Source organism: Esox lucius, chromosome 25 (assembly GCF_011004845.1).
Source record: "Esox lucius isolate fEsoLuc1 chromosome 25, fEsoLuc1.pri, whole genome shotgun sequence".
NCBI lineage: Eukaryota > Metazoa > Chordata > Actinopteri > Esociformes > Esocidae > Esox > Esox lucius.
This window is the reverse complement of record NC_047593.1, coordinates 4523703-4544439: the sequence shown is the minus strand read 5'-3', so window position 1 is coordinate 4544439 and position 20737 is coordinate 4523703. Positions and strand designations below refer to the sequence as shown.

The window sequence follows — 20737 nt, the reverse complement described above, 5'->3', positions numbered from 1 at the left end:
ATACCCTCACATCTAATATGCTCCACTGCCGTGGTTTGGCCTGGACTTTTGAATGGATGCATTTAATAACATATTTAATAACCAAGCCACCCAACCGTTTTTAATTACATTTTGGTATGTGCATCACAATGAAGTCCAAGGTGGAGCGCCGCATACCAAAACAGTTATTTTGACTATTAAAAAATGTCAAAAAACGGAGACAAACGCGAGGGCACTAAATATCGCCCAAATTAATTCCGGGCAGTGAACACAGTTTCATTAAAGGAAACACATTATTTTCTCGTTTGAGGAGATTCACTGTAATGTTGTTTTTTTTCGTCCTTTTTTTTTTCTCCAAATTTCCCCCATATGACATCCCAATAAGAATCAGCCAACCCGTTCTCACAGTATTTCTGCACCCCGTTTAACGTAAGCCAGCCTGGGTTATTGTTCATTAACAGTCATGGGGTTTGCAATTAGTGTCACACTTCTATCTCTTCTCCTTGATGTCATGCTTGCGTTCACCGCAATTAAGACGAGGCCACTCATGTGTATAGCTGAGGGCCCCTAAATATTATAATAATAGGCTGTAATATACATATACATCTAATTTATGCGCCTGCCTATTGGATTCTGTTGTGTAAACGTCGCTTGAGTTTGGAGTGAGAGCGCGAGGGAGGAGACAGAGAAAACTTGGGGGGGGGGGGTGTAGTAGGCCTCCACATTCACAAAGACCAAGGAACAGTTTAGAGTAAGCGAGTGCTGTATGAAAGACAACTGTTTTCTTTCATGAGGGTTTCTTTGGAATGCACGTTTCAATGGAAGTGCTGGATTGACTTTGCCTTGTTATGTTTTTACATCTAGTGCCTATATTTACAAAGTATTTTATCTTGGATTATTTATCAATGCTTAGATGATTCATCAAAGTTTAGTCAGCCCATTTCGAAAGAGACATTTTACGTGTGTGTGTGTGTGTGTGTGTGTGTGTGCGTGTGTGTGTCTTCTCTGTAACACTGTTTCTTTTCTATTCTATAAGGAAGTCTTTCCTCTTAGGGTGCTAACAGTGAACCATTGATATTCAGTGAAAAGCAAGTTGTACTTTGGTTGCTCACTATTAATATTAAAAATGAAATGAAATGCTACATGTAGACCCAGAACTTTAAGGAAAAATGCACAGTATAACAAGATTGGTATTTATTTCATTAGCCCGATGTTTTAAAAAATATTTACCATCACATTTTCCACATATACTACTTTTAAAATGGCAAACATATTTGTATATTTAGATTCTTGCATATTTGCTGGGGGGCCCACTGCTTAGGAGTGACCTGCGTCATTGAGAGCCCAATTTCCGAATCCTGCTTGTGGATTAGCCTAGCGGTCCCGCGACATGGATTAGCCTAGCGGTCCCGCGACATGGATTAGCCTAGCGGTCCCGCGACATGGATTAGCCTAGCGGTCCCGCGACATGGATTAGCCCAGCGGTCCCACGACATGGATTAGCCTAGCAGTCCCGCGACATGTGGTGCAATCGGCCAACACCATCTGGGTTTGGGTGTTCAGGAATATAATACGATTACCTTGTGTGGAATCTGAGCATTAACAGTTACAATATGAATATACGTTTCATTGGAAGTGAATGTGCCTAGATAATGAGAACAACAGAAACCTCTCTGTTTAGATTATCTCTCTGTAGGTTGCGCTCTGAAAACCCCAGGAATGTTTACATTGACCATTTGGCATGGGGGTTACTGTCTTGGAAACCTGATCTTTGCTAGGTAGACACACCCTTCAATGTAAATATCAGCTTGTATCCGATATTACAGTGAGAAGGAGTGAGATGAGATTGAGGTTGTGTAAGGAAGACCAGGTCCGTAACCTCATGAACAAGACTTTCTAATGCTGCAATAAATAATTTAAATACTCTCTCCCTTGACAAACGGGTTTGCGATAATTATTACAACCCCTATACGAAACGGCAGATTTCTACCACTTATGCATGCTTGTGACTCCTTAAATCTCTGGTGAATCTTTCAGTTTCGAGGAAATCGGAACCAGAACAAAGAACTCGAAACATTACAAAACGACAATCAAGTCTTAGAAAAGTGTTCCCTCCATAATTATTCTTTGTAGTAATGTAGTCTTCACTCTGTCATGTGTTGTTGTCTCTCTATACATTAACCAGTTTTTTTTTCAAACTCTACTGACATTGTGAACTTATCCCACTTAAAGAGATATTGTAGACGGATTAGTTTGGGCAGAAATCACTGTTATGTTTTTTCATCCCTCATGCGATCTATGGACAAGGTAATGCCAATCAACCCCTTTAGTTTGGTTTTTATCTCATAATATGACCTTTGGAGCACATTTTTCATGTAACCAACATAGCTGATGTGAAATGAACGCCTGAACAGATAATTGTGTTTACTTGATGAAGAAAAGCTTTTGGGGAGGTGTTTTCCTTCACCGTTAAATGTCTCCAGTAAATGTAAGTTGAAGATGCCATGTCACATCCTAAATCATCAGAAGGGGTAGTCATGTCCCACTCTGTTCTCACTCACCCTTTCACCCAGAACACCCGTGTGATGGACACTCCGCAGAGGGTGTCCATATTTGGGAAAACACCTATTCCATTTAAAACACACCTGCTGTCTCTGCTGCTATTCAAGTTGTCCCATAAAATCCAATCAGCAGATTTCGCCTCTCGGTTTCCTAAATCCTCAGGGTGGATGTGCCGTCATATATACTTGGTTGTGTTAAGACATTTTGCCTTAGGCTGTTCCGGGGATGTTTTGATGTTAAATAAAAGCAGCTACAACACTGATTGCCTGTAGTGTAGATAGAGATGTGGCTATCCACCTGTGGGCCTCTAGTTTATTTGGACGTTCAAGGGCCAAAACAATCCCAGTCTTGTTGGAGCAGATGACAGATTGACAGCTAGTTGACCCCTTTGTATGAGCAGCAGAAGGAAGTAGATTTCCACTTATTCTTTTAAAGCATTTTAAGGACTGTGTAGAGTTAATGAAATTTTTTCGCATTAATCCAATTAAATAATTTCACTGATCTTTTTTTTTTTTTATAAGTTAAAAAATACAGTCGATTCAAGATGTATTGGCACCCTTCATGGAAAAACCCACAATGAGTGGTGTTTTGTCTTCAAACATAAGGGGGAGCCGTATACTTTCATTACAACACAATCACTTCTGAAACACAAAGCATTTTATTGAGCCGTTCGATTTTTTCCTGCAAATCGTAGGTTTCCAAAGGAGTGTAACCCCTACAGTCAGTATTGTTTTAAGCCTACCCTGGTGTGGATAACAGCACTGAGCCTGTTCCTGTAAAGTCAGACAAGGTTGGTGCACACTGGATCTTAGACCACGCTTCCATCCATCACATCCTTGTTAGTCTCAGCTGTATTGTTGTGGACCGCCCTCTTCAATTCAGACCACAGGTTGTCAAAGTTTACAGACTGAGATGTTTATTGTAAAACATTTATTTAGTGGTCCAAAATATGCAACAATTTCTGTGTTGAGTTTGATATGTATTTGGGGTTATTTTCTTGTTAAAATGTTCTGCATGGCTAGGTCTCTATCTCCTCACAGAGACAATTTTTTTAGGCAGAAAAATCTGGATATTAACCTGATACTAATTATGACATTGATTTTAACAAGAGCCTCTGGACCACTAGTAGCAAAGTACAAAGTACACTAGTATCTCCAAAGCAGCAATGATCCACCACCATGTTTTACTATGGGGTGCTTTTCTTTCATGCAGTCCTATCGTGTTGCCAATCAAGCAGATGGTGTGCAGGGCCAACAAGTTCCACTTGTGTCCCATCTCACCACAACACACCGTTCTAATTCAGAGAGCTTGTTGATATGGAGGTGACAAATCTAACATTTGACTTGATTGCCCCAAGATCCCAGTAAACTGTGCAGTTTTGAAACTTTGATCCTTGGATTCTATTTTTCCTCGCAAACACCATCCTGACCATTCATAGGGCCAGTGTTCAACTGGCAATTGTTCCACACTTTATGATTAATGCCCTGAAAATGCTTAGTGATATTTTCTACCATTTATGTATTTTTTTATATCCCTTACTTGGTCTGTGTAGGTCAACAACCATCTGTCTCCTTTCTGCTGACAGCTCTTTGGTTTTACCCATGGTGATGGATGACACATGCGTGCGACCTCGTATGTACACCCTGGGGAAACAGGAACGGTTGTACGGCCTGGAGACAGAGAGCAACTAAAAAGAATATTAGAACAGACGGCACTTTTTTTTAATTTAAAATATTCTTTAGGGGTGCCAATACTTTTGAAACTATATATATATATATATATATATATATATATATATATACACACACACATTATTTTACATTTCCCCTCACATTCTTTGCAATATATGATTATAGCTTTACATGTGACAATACTGAGGAAATGGCACTTTTCTAAAATTTAAAGTAGTGAGTGTACTGCTTGTATAACAGTGTAAATTTACTGTCCCCTCAAAATGACTCAACACACAGCCATTAATGTCTAAACAGCTGGCAACTAAAGGGCCCAATTAGCCATTTTTCCTCTCCGTTGTCATGTGACTCGTTAGTGTTACAAGGTCTCAGGTGTAAATGGGGAGCAGGTGTGTTAGATTTGGTGTCATCGCTCTCACACTCCCTCATACTGGTCACTGGAAGTTCAACATATCACCTCAGGGCAAATAACTCTGTGAGGATCTGAAAAAAGAATTGTTTCTCTACATAAAGATGGCCTATAGGCTATAAGAAGATTGCCAAGACCCTGAAACATAGCTGCAGCACGGTGGCTAAGACCATACAGCGGTTTAACAGGACAGGTTCCAGTCAGAACAGGCCTCACTATGATCGACCAAAGAAGTTGAGTGCACATGCTCAGCATCATATCCAGAGGTTGTCTTTGGGAAATAGACGTATGAGTGCTGCCAGCATTGCTGCAGAGGTTGAAGCTGTGGGGGGTCAGCCTGTCAGTGCTCAGACCATACGCTGCACACTGCATCAAATTGGTCTGCATGGCTGTCATCCCAGAAGGAAGCCTCTTCTAAAGATGATGCACAATAAAGCATGCAAAAAGTTTGCTGAAGACAAGCAGACTAAGGACATGGATTACTGGAACCATGTCCTATGGTCTGATGAGACCAAGATAAACTTATTTGGTTCAGATGGTGTCAAGCGTGTGTGGCGGCAACCAGGTGAAGAGTACAAAGACAAGTGTGTCTTGCCTACAGTCAAGGATGGTGGTGGGAGTGTCATGGTCTGGTGCTGCCGGCACTGGGGAGCTACAGTTCATTGACTGCCTACATGCTCTGCTTCAGTATGTCACAGTACATGATCCCCTCCCTTCGGAGACTGAACCGCAGGGCAGTATTCCAACATGATAATAACCTCAAACACACCTCCAAGACGACCACTGCCTTGTTAATAAAGCTGAGGGTAAAGGTGATGGACTGGCCAAGCATGTCTCCAGACCTAAACCCTATTGAGCATCTGTGGGGCATCCTCAAATGGAACTCAATGGGTTAATGACTGTGCATTGTGTTATTTTGAGGGGACAGCAAATTTACACTGTTATAAAAGCTGTACACTCACTACTTTACATTGTAGCAAAGTGTCATTTCTTCAGTGTTGTCACATGAAAAGATATACTCAAATATTTACAAAAATGTGAGGGGTGTACTCACTTTTGTGAGATACAATATATATATATATGCTTAAGTAGTTAAACTCCCTTTTATCAATGTCAGGACAAAATATAGAACTGGTATCTGTGGATATAAAGTGCTTTTTAAGCAGTCCAAGAGTGTTATGAAAACAATATAACAATTTCTACTGTTTAGATAACTTTGCAAACTTACAGTACGTCTATTCTTTATTCATCTCTTCAACACCCTCTGTTACTTACTGCCTCTCACAAACATTATCTCTCACACACGCTCACAGGGACACACCACTCTTGCATAAACAGCTTACACTGTCACCCAAATGCGTTATTACCTATTCAGCTTTTAAGGTATCAGCTTGTTAGATTACTCTAGCGAACATTACTGGCTGCATTTTGTTGCAACCATTGACTGTCTTGAGCTCTTCATTGTTGTCTTCCACACGTAAAATGAGCCCAGTTCCGTGTCGAACCAGGGAGTTTTATGTGCCCAGTGGTGACAAAACGTGCAGGATATTTTACTACCTGTGGCAAATACTCATACAACATTTGCACTAACTAACGCTTACAGTCTTATGTGATTGACTTCTCATACCTTCTCTGGTTAGTTTGAATTTTGCGGTTGTGGTTGTATAGTATTGTTGCATAGTCACATTAGGTGTTTGAATTAAGGTACACTGCACTGTAGTTTGGCAGATGGTTTGTTATAGAATAGTGTGGGCTTGAGCAGGTGGCTTGACTCCATCATGGTGTCATCTATTTCAGAGGCTCCCTCCTGTCCCTGGTGAAATAAGCAAGTGGGATTTATGCCCCCGTACTATTCCCCAAGGTGGTATCCATGAAATGGCGCCCACTTATTTGCCTACTCTAACTGTCGCCTGATTCGATTTCACCTGAGCCGCCCCGCCAATCGTCTGCTACCAGATATCGAACGGCCGTACGTGAAACGAATTTGGAAATCAAAAATAATTTGTTTTGATGAAACAGCATCTCCACACTCTGATCCGATACTCTCGCCGAATGTCCGCCTCTCTCCGTCTTTCACTCCGTCCAGGGACAGATTAAGTCGGAAACAAATCTGGTCTTGCCTCCCTCAAATCATACATGCATGAAGATTTCTCAAGGCCCCAAGTCAGTCATGTCTTTCATTTGTCTGTATCTATGATCACAGCAGTAAGACTCTTTTCCACCAGTCAGAGCCTAGGTCATGCCCCTTGTGCATTTTATACGAACAAGCAGTGTAACTGCGCTCATGCTTGTAATTTACCCTGGAGGCCCTACTATGCTGGTGAGGTATTGGCACTTAGTGCTCTCTGCTGCCCCAACTAGCTTAGAAGCAAACTGAACAAATATCTAGGGAGGAATACATTTTTTATCACTAGGCCTTTAATGACATTCTCACCAAAGCAGTCATTTGCACAACCACGGAAAATGTTGAAGTATAAAAAACGTTTGATCGCTTGTTAATTGATGCGAATGGAATATGTTGAATATTTGGTACCGCACAGAAGCTGCTAGGACTTGATAGCATTTCTGCTGTTCCCCAGAAGCACACACAACCATGAACACATCACACGCTGCCACAAGCTCTACCACAGGCACAGATACAGAACCACGTTCCCCCATCTAACGTACATACACATGGGTTTTATGTGCCGTGTCAGAAATGTACCGCCCAGGTTATTAGGTGTGCTTGCTTGTAAGGTGTGGCACGACTCCACCTGCTTATACAGTATACTCTCTTCATTCTGTTCTATGTTTTCTGCCCTCTGTATTGCCTAAATGATGCAAGCAATCGACACAAAATCTTATTCTCAAATATCCAGACTGATCACACACGGATTGCTTGTGAAACTCGTTTCTACTTCTTTTTCATTTTATATGAATATTTAAATGAGGTCCCAATTATGTAGATATAAGTGCATTGCATTGTTTGAGCGATAAACTCCAAACACATTTTGAGATGTTCAGACTGGCCCCACTCATGCTTTGATCACACCTACAGTGCGCTTTAGTATTCTGTAAGGGAATTAATTTCCATGTTCAACTGGTAGTGCAGGGTGACGTTTTTACTTTTGATCACATAAGCAGAGGGATTGACACTGTAGCTGTGATCAAGGCATTATGTCACTTGTATTTCAATTTTTATACTGTTTACTTTTGTAATTATAAACTTTAAAAATGAGCGTAAGTTAACATCGGTTTAAATGAGAACTACATTAGTACAGTCATTTATATTTAAACCGATCATGCTTCCGGGCTAGTTAAGCTACAATACCAACTTTAAAGCCCAGGTCTAATGTAAATTGATTTGATATTTGATGTTTACCAAAATGGTCTGTTATCCATTAACATAAAACAGTGTCTCTTGAAACTCTCAAGCTAGACAGACCTGACGTAGAACTTCAATATCATAATGGAAAGGAGCTGGCGATCCCACTCCATATGGTTCTCTAAATGCATGTATTTAATCTGTACCTGACTTGACGTACGGATCTCTCTCCAAAATAGAACCTCTCTATGCTCTCTGAGTACCAAAAACTTCTATTATTGGTTTTCAGTTTGAGTTTTCCAGTTCTTCATTGATATACTGACCTTACCATGAAGACGAGATTTGTGGGCTGCTCCGGGTTTGGGGCGTCCCACTGTGAGGTTCAGCTATACGGAGAGTTCAAACAAGGGCGAGTAACTCCACAGATAAAGGCAATATCACGAATGGCCCATGCACACCTGATAGGATTATGCTGGGTTGTCGCCATGACGAATTGAACCGTTTCAAGACTGACCTTCACATTGGGCAGAGACTCATGAAGTAGAACATGGACTGGCTCAGTGATGTGTGTCTTGTCCCATACACCAACAGTGGATTAGTGTCATTATGCTTGTAAGTACATTAATTAATTCCATGGTTTCAAATGTAAAAAACATTCACAGGACTCATCATGATTTCCCTGTTACACTCAATAACTGGATGTGCTCAATGATTGCAACCAAGTGCTTCCTGTAGATGTCGATCACTCTCTCATATTGCTGTGAAGATGTTTCTGTAGAATTCCTTTAGATCTTCAACATTTACTGTAGATGTCTGATCACAAACTACTCCTGTCAGGTTCTGCCTGGACATTAGAATTAGGTCATTGATTGGGCAATACAAAATATTACCATGTATTTTGCATTTCAGCCATTCTGGCGTAGACTTGTTTGTGTGTTATGGGATAATGTCTTGCTGCATGACCCAGGTGCGCTTAAGCCTCAGCTCACGGATGGATTACCTAACATGTTCCTGTAGAATTATTTAATACAGAGCAGAATTCATGGATCACCTAACATGTTCCTGTAGAATTCTCAGATACAGAGCAGAATTCATGACTCCGGGATTAATGTTCGAGGGACCGAGTCAAAAGTGGTTCTTTTTCAACCAAATAGGTCATGTTACGTCTGACATTATCCAAACACGGAGTTCTACATTGTTGACCTCATATCAAAGGTCAACGTAGTAGAGGGAGTGTAACTCTCTGCTGCATGGATGACTTGCCATCATCAACAGAATATGCAGGACGTGTGAATGTCGTGATTGAGGTGAAAATAAGAGGTGATAGTGTGGCAACTTTATTTTTTGGTTTAATTCCAAATAGCACAGCCAATGGTATAGCCACTTTGCATGCTATTTAAGTCATTATCACATTTCTCATTTTGCAGCCGACCTCCATCCGGTGTACGAGTGGCATGCAAAATAAGAACCAAAAAACCATATCTGCAATGCTGCAGAAAAATAGGCGCTACTCAAAGTAATGAAATTATTCATGATAGCATTACAGGGCTTCTGATTTCCTCTTTTGTGGAATAATGAACTCCCAATGAGATTTGGAGTCCCACAGTCAAGCCACCGCCATCAGACAAACACACAGATACACACGCACATACAGTATACTTAGCTATTTCAATGGGGACACCAAAGTTGACGGTCCATAAAAATCATATTTTCACTAATGCACTTACCTTAACCTAACTTAACCCTAACGTCAACCTAAACATAACCTTAAGTTCACTGACCTAACGTTTGTGTCTAATCTTTACCTAACTCTAATGCATAACATACTATTCCTATTTCCATCCCTTATCTAACCATAACCCAAGAACAACCCTGATAGAACAACAGTGCCCCAGCAAAATTGGCGAGGAGCTGAAGTTTGACTTAAATACCCTCCCCTTTGATTCATCTCACACAATTCTTAAAGGCCAATCATTTCTTCCAGCTATTGATTTGTTAGCTTTATAAAAACAACGGATTGATCAATAGAGCGTGCAAAACCCTAAACTGACAAGTGGCACTTGGGCAAGGCACTTAGACCTGATTGCTGTAGGAAGACCCCCTGGATAAGTGTCTGCTAATCAACTCAAATGCACACTACCCTTCAAAAGTTTGAGGTCACTTTGAAATGTCATTGTTTTTGAAAGAAAAGCACATTCTTTTATCCATTATTATTTTTATAAAAATAAAACAATTATTTTAACACACCAAAAATGTGGACATTTCTAAGTGACCGCAAGCTTTTGAGTGGCAGTGTAAATGTAAATTGGCCGGACTAGAAACCAAACTACCCTACATGTGATGAGTGTGTGTCAGCACTTCCATATGCCTGTCAGAGCTGCGCCGCGTTTCAACCCAGCGAGCTCCAGCATTCGGAGCCTACTGGGACCGGTTGTTGCTGGGCTGCGTTGTGTAGTGCAGATGGAAGTGGGAGTCCTCGGCGGCATTAGGGGATCTGCAGCTCTTCACCGCATTGTAACACTTAATTCCCGACGTTTGAGCTACAAAGAACATCAATTAGAACCAGCTGAGTTGCCGTTGGGCCTTTTCCCTCCACCGTAGGGCAAACGGTTAGAGCACCGACGCTACGCTACAGCACCACTACAGAAACCCACGCTACAGAAACACGCTGGGGAAACCTACTCGCAACTACGCACATTGGCTTTAGTGTACTCAATTGATTCATAAAACATTGTTTTCTTTAATGAATGAAACACACAAAAAAATCACTTAGCCTATTTCAACCCTGACCGTAACCACAAAAGCCATAATATTTGCCCTAAATCTAAAATTGAGATCTGAGACCTAACCCAGACCCAGAAGGAATTTCCTATTTCCTAGCCTTAAACCTTACCCAAACCTTTACCTAACCCAAGTATTATATGCCTAAACCAAACTGGTGAACCTAAAAATAACATCAAATTTCCCATAAAAACATGTGGTGTTGCATTGTGGTGGCCGATTGTTCAGGTTTTAATATCTAAGCAGGGACTTCAGGTCCACATGTACACACGTGGGTCACACACACTCACACACACACACAAAAACACACAAACAGCAGTGCAGACACATGCGTGGCCCACAACCCACAAAGCATCAGCTGCCTGTTTAGAGTCCCTGTAGATCCTTTAACAGCACCAGCGTGGTATACTGTAGATATATCACCATTATTGGCCCACACACGTTGTAATGGGCCGAATAACAAATGAGGCCAGCACAATCATCCATGTGGGCAAAGCAGCTTGTATCCCACTGAATTATATACCCCTCATTATAATATCAATGGAGCCCTGTGTAGTACCAGCGTCTGCTTCGACAGTCTTAAGCGCCGAGGTCCAAACGTTAGGAAAAATACATTTTTTTTTCCTGGGAATCTTGCATCGGATCCATACATACTTTTCAAAGGCTCGTAAGGCGATCGTGGCAGGCCGTTTCTGCCTAGGCAGCGCGATAGCATTGGAACCGCGGCAGCTGCGTCACGTTAGTTGGCCGCCGATGGGGCGCGATGCTCGCCGAGGGTCGTTCGATTCCTCGGCCCGCTCGTTAGGGGGACGTACGCTCGTCACTTCTCGGCTGCTGTATGGAGTACGGGTCGTTTTACATCTCTGGCGGCCGTAATTGGACAGCGTTGGAGGGTGCGTGTGCGCATGCCACAACTCGCAAGGTGTCGGTTGCGTTTGGGTCAAGGCGGTGGGATTTTGTTAGCTTACGATAGTTCACGTAGTTCACGTGTTTTCTGATTTGATTTTGAAAGGGGTCGTGTCGTTGTTTTTGTGTGTGTGTGTGTGTGTGTGAGCACCAGATGAATAAAGGAATTATTGACACAGGCATTGTAATAACCAGGTATTGTATTCAGCATGAACACACACACACACAAACACACGTAATACACAAAGCCATTCAGAATGACAGGCCCGAATCGTCCTGCTAAATTAATTCTCAAAACAACATATGTAAAATCCCTTGACCCATGGCACACTCACACACACACACACACACACACACAGATCAAGAAAGACGGACGACCAACCGTGTTACGCGAAATGATACCTGCAGTATCAAAGACACACCATTACCTCACTGAGTGCTGCTGCCAATACAAAAACCTGTGGCCACATACTGTATCTAGGCAACCCTGCTGTACCCACCCACCCCCCACCCCCTCCCCATTGAGTCAATATGTCCTGTCAGTTGTGCCACACGCCCCCGCACCTCTCCTTGATGGTAGCTTGTGTTTAGCAGGGAATCTGCATATCAGGAGATGGAAACAGTCTGTTATTTTAGCAACTGCTCTCTCTCTCTCTCTTTCTCTCACTCTGTCTCTCTCTCTCCCACCCCCTCATTGTTTGTCTCCTTCCCTATTTCACCATCTCCCTCTCCTCTGGTCCTTTCTCTCTGTCTTTCTGTGTCCCCTCCTCTTCCCTCCGCAGGTCTTATGTGGGCGGGCTGCTTTCTCTCTCCTCCCAATTAATGGGAACTTAGTTTTATTTGCTGTCCTCCGTTTGATTTTCCTCTGTCCGTTCCATTAGAGGGGAATGTGTGGATAAACACCCCTTTCTCCTGCCGCCTTCCCATTTTAAGAGTGCGTGGCATGGGCACGCATCACTCACAAACACCCACACACACACACAGTAAATTGCAATAGCAGTCTTAATTTTTTGGGGGGCTAGATGAGGAAGAGGAGTTGCCTATACTCTGCTAGGTGCTTAAAAAAAGACATCCAGATTTTTGCTCGTCAGAGACCCTGCTGAATGTTTAGGGTGAAGAAGCTTGGGTTGAGACTTGAATGGCGCCCTGTTCCCTTCATAACGCGCCCCTTTTCAGACATAAATAGACTGACTGGCCTGTGTCCTATTCTCCCTTTGGATCCTATTTAATGTGTCACAAGTGTTTTTCAAACGTATTATACATCACACCGACTCTGTGCAGATCCAGATATTTCTCTCTCTGTTTGTCTGTCTTCTCCCCTTCTGTCCTTCTCTTGATTTTCACATCGCTCACTCTTCCTCGCTCACTCTTCCTCGCTCGCTCTTTCTTACTCACACACTACCCTTGCCGGCGACCGCACCGCTCCGGATCTTGATGGCTTCAGTGTTCCTTCAGACCCTCCCGTTCTCCGTCCCCCGGCCTGTCCACAGTTCAGTGGAGCCGGAGGAGCGAGGCGCTGACCTGGATTACATAGTTCAGTCAGGACCTGTAGGAGGACGGAGAAAGAGGGAAATCAAGGTCGGCAAGCAGGGTGTTGTGGGGGGGGGGGGGGGGGTGCGGGGTGGGGGGGGGGGAAGGGGGAGATGGGAAAAAGAGAGGAGGGACCCCAAAGGGTGATGTACAGACAGAGAGGGAGAGTTAGAAAGAAAAGAGGCAGATAGGAGGAGAGAAAAAGAGAGGGAGAGTTAGAGGAGAGAAAGAAAAAAAGCCTTCTCTCTTTTCTTTACGGACGCTTTTTTTTTCTCTGCTGACTTCTTGTCAAATGATGAATTACAGGGAACTTATGGAATCAATATGTTGACGTGTGTTCGCACACACACACACACACACAGACACACACACAACCCAAACAAGCACACACACTCTTGGCTATAGTAGAAGGTGAGCAGCAGGACTGTGTGCGTACCCATCTCCTATCTCCCTCCATACTGCCAACGTTAACTGGAGGGAACCTGCCCTCAATATGTCCACTGTGTTGAGGGAGGGGTGGAAGCACACATTTCAAATGCTTTATTTGATCCCACAAATCCAAAATAAAGAACCGACATCACCTTCTCCACCTCAGCAGGCTGCCAACGACACACACACACACACACACACACATACACGCTCACACATGCTTTTTAATGCTTTATTTGAGCTCACAAATCAAATACAAAATACAGAAAAATCTATTTCTCTACATGGCTCGGCCGTCCGTGACTGCTGACACTCACACACACAACACATTCATTTTGCCTTGAAGGAGGCCCAGTGGGTGGAATGAAGGGGCGGCCTGAGGGTGGGAGTGTGCATTTACTACAACTCAGACAACCGCGTTGAGAACACAGACTCTGACGGTGGGACCGCTACACACGTCGACGCCGTTTCTAACGTTCTCCTCCTCTCTCTCCCTCTCTCTCTCTTTCCCCCTGTGCATTCTGGCCGATGACTTCCATGTCTCCTGTAGGTAAGTCAGTCCATCATTCACCTTGACACCACACCGGTGCTGTTGTATCCACTGAAGTGCCTTGATGTGGTTGGTCTGAACATCCCTCACATTTGGAAGAATGGTTATTCTGCCTGAAATGTGCTGAGGGGCGGACACACACACGCACACACACAATGTAGATGGCAGGGATGGCAGTGTTTTCTCTCCCAACAGCCCCAAAGCCACTCTGGCTGACCTTTCCTAACGACTCTGAAGCCCCTCGTTCACGATGACAGTCATTCACACCCCGATGGCGGCACCGACACTAGGCCGGATAATCTAGCCTCTTCTCCTCACCTTGAACTGTCACCGTCGCCGCTGAACACACTGTAATGTTACCTGAGGCATTTGAGTGTCTGTGTGACCATTATGATAGGCAGCGGTGTAAGGAGCAGTTGATGCAGTCGGACAGCCCCGGCTCGGTTCGCTTTGCAGATTGACACTCTGGGCTTCACTTCGACGCGGATCATGTCATCCTGCTAAAGGCCGCAACTGGAGACCCATACTGCTTCTGTATCAGATCCTTCTCTTCGCTGATAGAGGGAACGTTTTGCTCATCATTCTTGCACCAGAAATCTCAGGAATTTCAGTAATAGCAGTTTTCTCTAGTTGACTGTGATATGTGGTTGTCTATATAACCTTTATTTGAAAGCATAGACTGGGAGTAGTTCTGGCCAAAACATAAACGTCATACCGACGCCCTCAGGCGCCCAGTTTACACATGGCTTTCATATATGTCTTTTGACCTGATTCCGTCCACATTTTAGCAGTGGACACAATGTTTGACAGGTGTTGATGATTAAAAGAAGGGTCACGATCCGACTCTGATCTGATCTTACAAGTGTCATCAAATAAAATAGTGTCAAGAGCAGGACAATAGAGCGGTGTGAAAGGCAGCAACCTTTTTCCCATTCACAGTGAAAGGCTTCAATAGACACATGAACGACAGCAACTTAATTACCCACAATGCCCTTAGTGGGGCCGACCCTATTAATGAGGCTTGAATAATTGACATATGATGGGGGGGGTCGATAAGACGCACTGCCAGTGATTGACTTTAACTGTCCCGTGCATCTTTGGTGGACCCAGGGACATCGATTGCGGTGACACCGACGTGGGCCTGGCTTTTTCGCTAGCGTCCACCAATCCCGGACGAGTTACACTATTTAATTTTTTGGATGTTTTTATTACTACTCAACCGAATTCAGTAATGGTGTGGCAAAGGACTACAAGTCCAGTGAAAATCTAGAAGTACTGGTTAGTCTTCTAAAAGACAATCTCAGATGGTTTTCTTTGCGCCGTTTGGAGTCGGTGTGTACACTTTGAGAGTGCTGCTATTGGTGTAAATGACCTGACAGGGGAGTTTTTATTTTACTTTATTTTTTTTTGGAGGCGGATAGAAAGCCCCGTCGAAGTGGTAGGGAGGTTTCAATGCCCAGCAGAGTGCAAAATGGCTTTTGGTCAGCATTGTGAGTATGCGTTTGATGGATTGGTTGTACAATGGCCTCACACAAAGAGCCCAATGTGAATGAAAGTGCTGTAATTTTTCTGTTTCCCTTTTCCTTTTCGACCACTTCAAGTGTTATGACACTTCCTGATAAACTGAGGGTTTTCCAAATGGCACCCTATTCCATTGGTAGTACAATATATTTTGTCAGAGCCCTACGGTTCATGTTGAAAAGTAACACAGTAGGCTGACATATGGAACACCACCCAGGGTCCCCTGGTAAAAGTCTAATAGCATGTTCCTTTGTCGTAAACCACCTTGCCTCAGCCACTAAACGACAAGTACGAGATGGACAAATCCTGAAACAGGCGGCAAAGTGAAAGGAGTTGAGAATGAAAATAAATCACAGGGCTTTTCAAGTCACTTGTGAAGATAACTACTAACGCTTCTTTTTTTGTTTTTTTGTGGCCAAGTTAAGTTTTTATTTTAGTTTTGAGTTGGATTTTTTTTCCATCCACTTCCAAACCTTTTAGGCAAATCACATCTCTATTTAATGTAATCTTTCCTCCAACCCGATTCCTGAGAGACCTGATAGAACAGCTGAAATTCATCCTGCAAAGTACCACATTCATCAGAACAAGCTCCTTCTTACATCCATTCTAATATAATATGTATTATAAACTGGGTTGTTTAAACCCTGAATACTGATTGGCTGAAAGCTCAGATTGAAAACCACAGGTATTACCAAACAAGAATACTGTTTACTGTTTTAATTATGTCGATATAAAGTTCATTACAGCAACAGAACCTTGAGAGATTTCTATTAAATGGCCAATATACTGCCCCTGGTGAGTGCTGAATTGAAGCACTGGGTGTTATGTCAGGCCTTTAGCCTGGAGACAATTACCCGTAAGTAAACCCACACTATACAAAATTCACAAACTCTTTTTTTATTATGTTTTATTTTTTTAACTAATGATCCCCTTTGTCTATATTATAGCCATGCTACCGGTTAAATATTTTTTTTTTCTAAATTATTGTATTTCATTCTAATCAGACAGCAGTAGCAAGGCACATTTAAAACTTTTGCTAATCTTTTCCCACTTGTCAGAAGCTCCTCCAGTATCCTTCCCATGGGCCATGATTATGATTCTTTACAGAAATAAACGAGATGGTTACACACTGGAGAGATGGGGGTAGCAGGCGTACAGGCACACACGCTTCCCTCTTGCCATAGCAACGGCCACACTCCACTCAAAGATGTTTATATATATCTATTTGCAGAGAATTAGGCAATGGTTAATCTCTACAAAACTTAGTCCATTCTTTCTAGAACATATTCTACCTTTGGGAACAGAAAGCAGAATTATGAATTGCCAGAATGTTGGCCTGATTCCAATTCGCTCCGAAGGCTTCAAACGCCGAGCCACTGGGATTCCTCCTCCTGTGGTGAAGGAAATGATGATCTGATGCTTGAAATTGATACATCTGTTGTGGCTATCTGGCTCCTACTTCTTCTGTACTTTGGCCAGCCCTTCATCAATAGCTTATTAACTGACATTTATTTTTGTGTGGTGGTGGGGGGGGGTAATTCGGAGGCTACTAGAACAATCTGTTTGTTTTTGTTCAATGGTTTTTGCTGATAATTTGGATTATTTTCTACGGAGGTATTGGGTTTCCAAAGAGGTCCCGGTCTAATACTGAGATGTACTGGATCCTGTTTCTGTATTGTTTGAATCTGTCTAAACCGCTTTGTAGAGACAGGGCAAACCAATTATAGTTACGAAGGCATAATTCTAAGTCAGTTTTGTGCTTTAAACATTTCCGTAGCAATTTGTCTTCGTTTATCTAGATATGTGAACTTACAGTAGCTTTTCAGTTCATATTTTGTTTGTCACAAATGTAGTAAAGGACACTGTAACACACTCTCTCATGTAGAATGTTAAAAAACAACTCACCAAGAGCAAATAGGCAGCCTGATCCCGTGAATGAATTCAACAAGCTGTTTGTTTCACTTGAACCCCTTTTCCCTTCTGCTTCATTTTCCTTTTACAGCATATCTCATCCCTCTATCTCTCTATTTTCTCTATATTTGTCTTCCTCTCTCTTTTCTCGTATTTCCCTCTCTCCTTCTCTTCCACTCACCTTTCTCTTCACTCTCCCTCACTCTCTCTCCTCCATTCCTCTTCATCCCTTTCTTTCCTTTTAGCTCTCTCGCTTTCATTAGCACAAGTGAGGTTCAAGGGCAAAGAGTTGAGCAGTCATTGATCTCAAGGGAGATGTGTCTCTCCAGGATCCCTCCGTCCTCCCCCTCCCCTCCCTCTCCTCCCCTCCCCTCCCCCCATCCATCCAGCTCCAACCAGGCCCATTACAGCGTACACATCCAGCCATCCCACTTCCAAGTCAAGGTGATGGAGGGCCACGTCTCCCTCCCCTTTTTTCGAGAGGGAGCAAGACAGGAAGAGCGAGGAAAGGAGAGGGATATAGGGAGATGAAGACGCATAGACAAAACGTCAGAAATGTGAACCCATTAGTGTCATTTCCTCGGATTTCCGAACATTATCCAAGGTTTCAAAGACCTCACTGATGAGAATACGTTATCTGTCATTTTGGAGGAGGACAGCTCAAGCTCCAGATCGGGAGAACGCACTCTTGCTGCCTAAAAAAATACAAGGGACAGGGTCTGACCGAGCAACGAACAAATGTTCTTTATGCAGTTGTTATTTTTGTCTATTGTATGATTTATGTATTCATGATTGTTATTAGATGTTTTTGTTGTTCATTTTACATGGGCTTCATTCTGACTCTGTCTGAATGAGCATTGTTAAACTATGCCAGTTATGCTATTATATTTATTCATCATTATTTTACAAGATTCATAAGACTATGAACACATTCTTATTTAGTTTGAGAGGTTTGGGTTAACTGCCTCTTCTATTTGCACTTCTGGTAAGATGCTAATTGCATTTTGTTGTACTCTACTTGTATTTGTTCAATGACAATAAAGTTGAACTCTTATCTAATCTAAATCTAAGGGACATAAAGACATACAGTGGGGAGAACAAGTATTTGATACACGTCCGATTTTGCAGGTTTTCCTACTTACAAAACATGTAGATGTCTGTAATTTTTATCATAGGTACACTTCAACTGTGAAAGACGGAATTTAAAACAAAAATTCAGAAAATCACATTGTAGGAATTTTAAATAATTAGTTTGCATTTTATTGCATGACATAAGTATTTGATCAACTACCAACCAGTAAGAATTCCGGCTCTCACAGACCTGTTAGTTTTTCTTTAAGAAGCCCTCCTGTTCTCCACTCATTACCTGTATTAACTGCACCTGTTTGAACTCGTTACCTGTATAAAAGACACCTGTCCACACACTCAATCAAACAGACTCCAACCTCTCCACAATGGCCAAGACCAGAGAGCTGTGTAAGGACATCAGGGATACAATTGTAGACCTGCACAAGGCTGGGGTGGGCTACAGGACAATCGGCAAGCAGCTTGGTGAGAAGGGAACAACTGTTGGTACAATAATTAGAAAATGGAAGAAGTTCAAGACGACGGTCAGTCTCCCTCGGTCTGGGGCTCCATGCAAAATCTCACCTCGTGGGGCATCAATGATCATGAGGAAGGTGAGGGATCAGCCCAGAACTACACGGCAGGACCTGGTCAATGACCTAAAGAGAGCTGGGACCACAGTCTCAGAGAAAACCATTAGTAACACACTACACCTTCATAGATTAAAATCCTGCAGCGCACACAAGGTCCCCCTGCTCAAGGCAGCGCATGTCTAGGCCTGTCTGAAATTTGCCAATGATGAGACAAAAATAGAGCTTTTTGGTCTAAATTCCGCTCGCCGTGTTTGGAGGAAGAAGAAGAATGAGTACAACCCCAAAAACACCATCCCAACCTTGAAGCATGGAGGTGGAAACATCATTCTTTGGGGATGCTTTTCTGCAAAGGGGACAGGATGACTGCACCGTATTGAGGGGAGGATGGATGGGGCCATGTATCGCAAGATCTTGGCCAACAACGTCTTTCCCTCAGTAAGAGCATTGAAGATGGGTCGTGGCTGGGTCTTCCAGCATGACAATGACCCGAAACACACAGCCAGGGCAACTAAGGAGTGGCTCCGTAAGAAGCATCTCAAGGTCCTGGAGTGGCCTAGCCAGTCTCCAGACCTGAACCCAATAGAAAATCTTTGGAGGGAGCTGGAAGTCTGTATTGCCCAGCGACAGCCCTGAAACCTGAAGGATCTGGAGAAGGTCTGTATGGAGGAGTGGGCCAAAATCCCTGCTGCAGTGTGTGCAAACCTGGTCAAGAACTACAGGAAACGTATGATCTCTGTTTTTTGGCAAACAAAGTACCACATATTAAGTTCTGCTTTTCTAATGTATCAAATACTTATGTCATACAATAAAATGCAAATTAATTACTTAAAGATCATACAATGTAATTTTCTGGATTTTGTTTTTAGATTCCGTCACTCACAGTTGAAGAGTACCTATGGTAAAAATTGCAGACTTCTACATGCTTTGTAAGTGGGAAAACCTGCAAAATCAGCAGTGTATCAAATACTTGTTCTCCCTACTGTATGTCTCACCTTACCGGCCAGTGGATTAGAACCATCAGCCGTATGTTTTTGCCTCCTCAAGATTTACATTTAATAGAGTGAAGAAAGAGCGAGCAAAAGAGCACAATTTGTGAAAGAGTTAAGGCCTCTGGCATGGACGGACTAGATCCATCGCAGGGAGGTATTACCTGATCAAAGCAGAGGAATCTAGGCAATCTCACTGACCAGACCAAGCACATTGCGATTGACACGCCATGCGTGAAATAAACAAGTCACGTACACATTTAACGGGTGTTAGTTCGCGTCCAGCTGTTTAGTCCATCTCATATGGAAAAACGGTAATCAAAAGTTATACCATGCGATTTTTGCATAATGAACATATAATTGGCCTGACTGATTGGCTTCTCCTTTTAACCAGTGTAGTGGTGTTGGGTGACATGAGCTTTATCGTGTGGTGTCCTGTCTCCTTCCTAATAACATCCCATTCCCTACATGTTGCGCTACCTCAGACCCGAGCATGTAGCTCAACAGAGCACCGCTTGCG

The 20737-nt window shown here is 42.9% G+C and overlaps 1 protein-coding gene across 2 annotated transcripts in view; it reads left to right on the top strand.

Annotated features, from left to right (window-relative positions):
• Positions 1-20737, top strand: part of ctnna2 (catenin (cadherin-associated protein), alpha 2) — a 524553-nt gene that overhangs the window by 286470 nt on the left and 217346 nt on the right. The gene's annotated exons all lie outside the window — the stretch shown is intronic.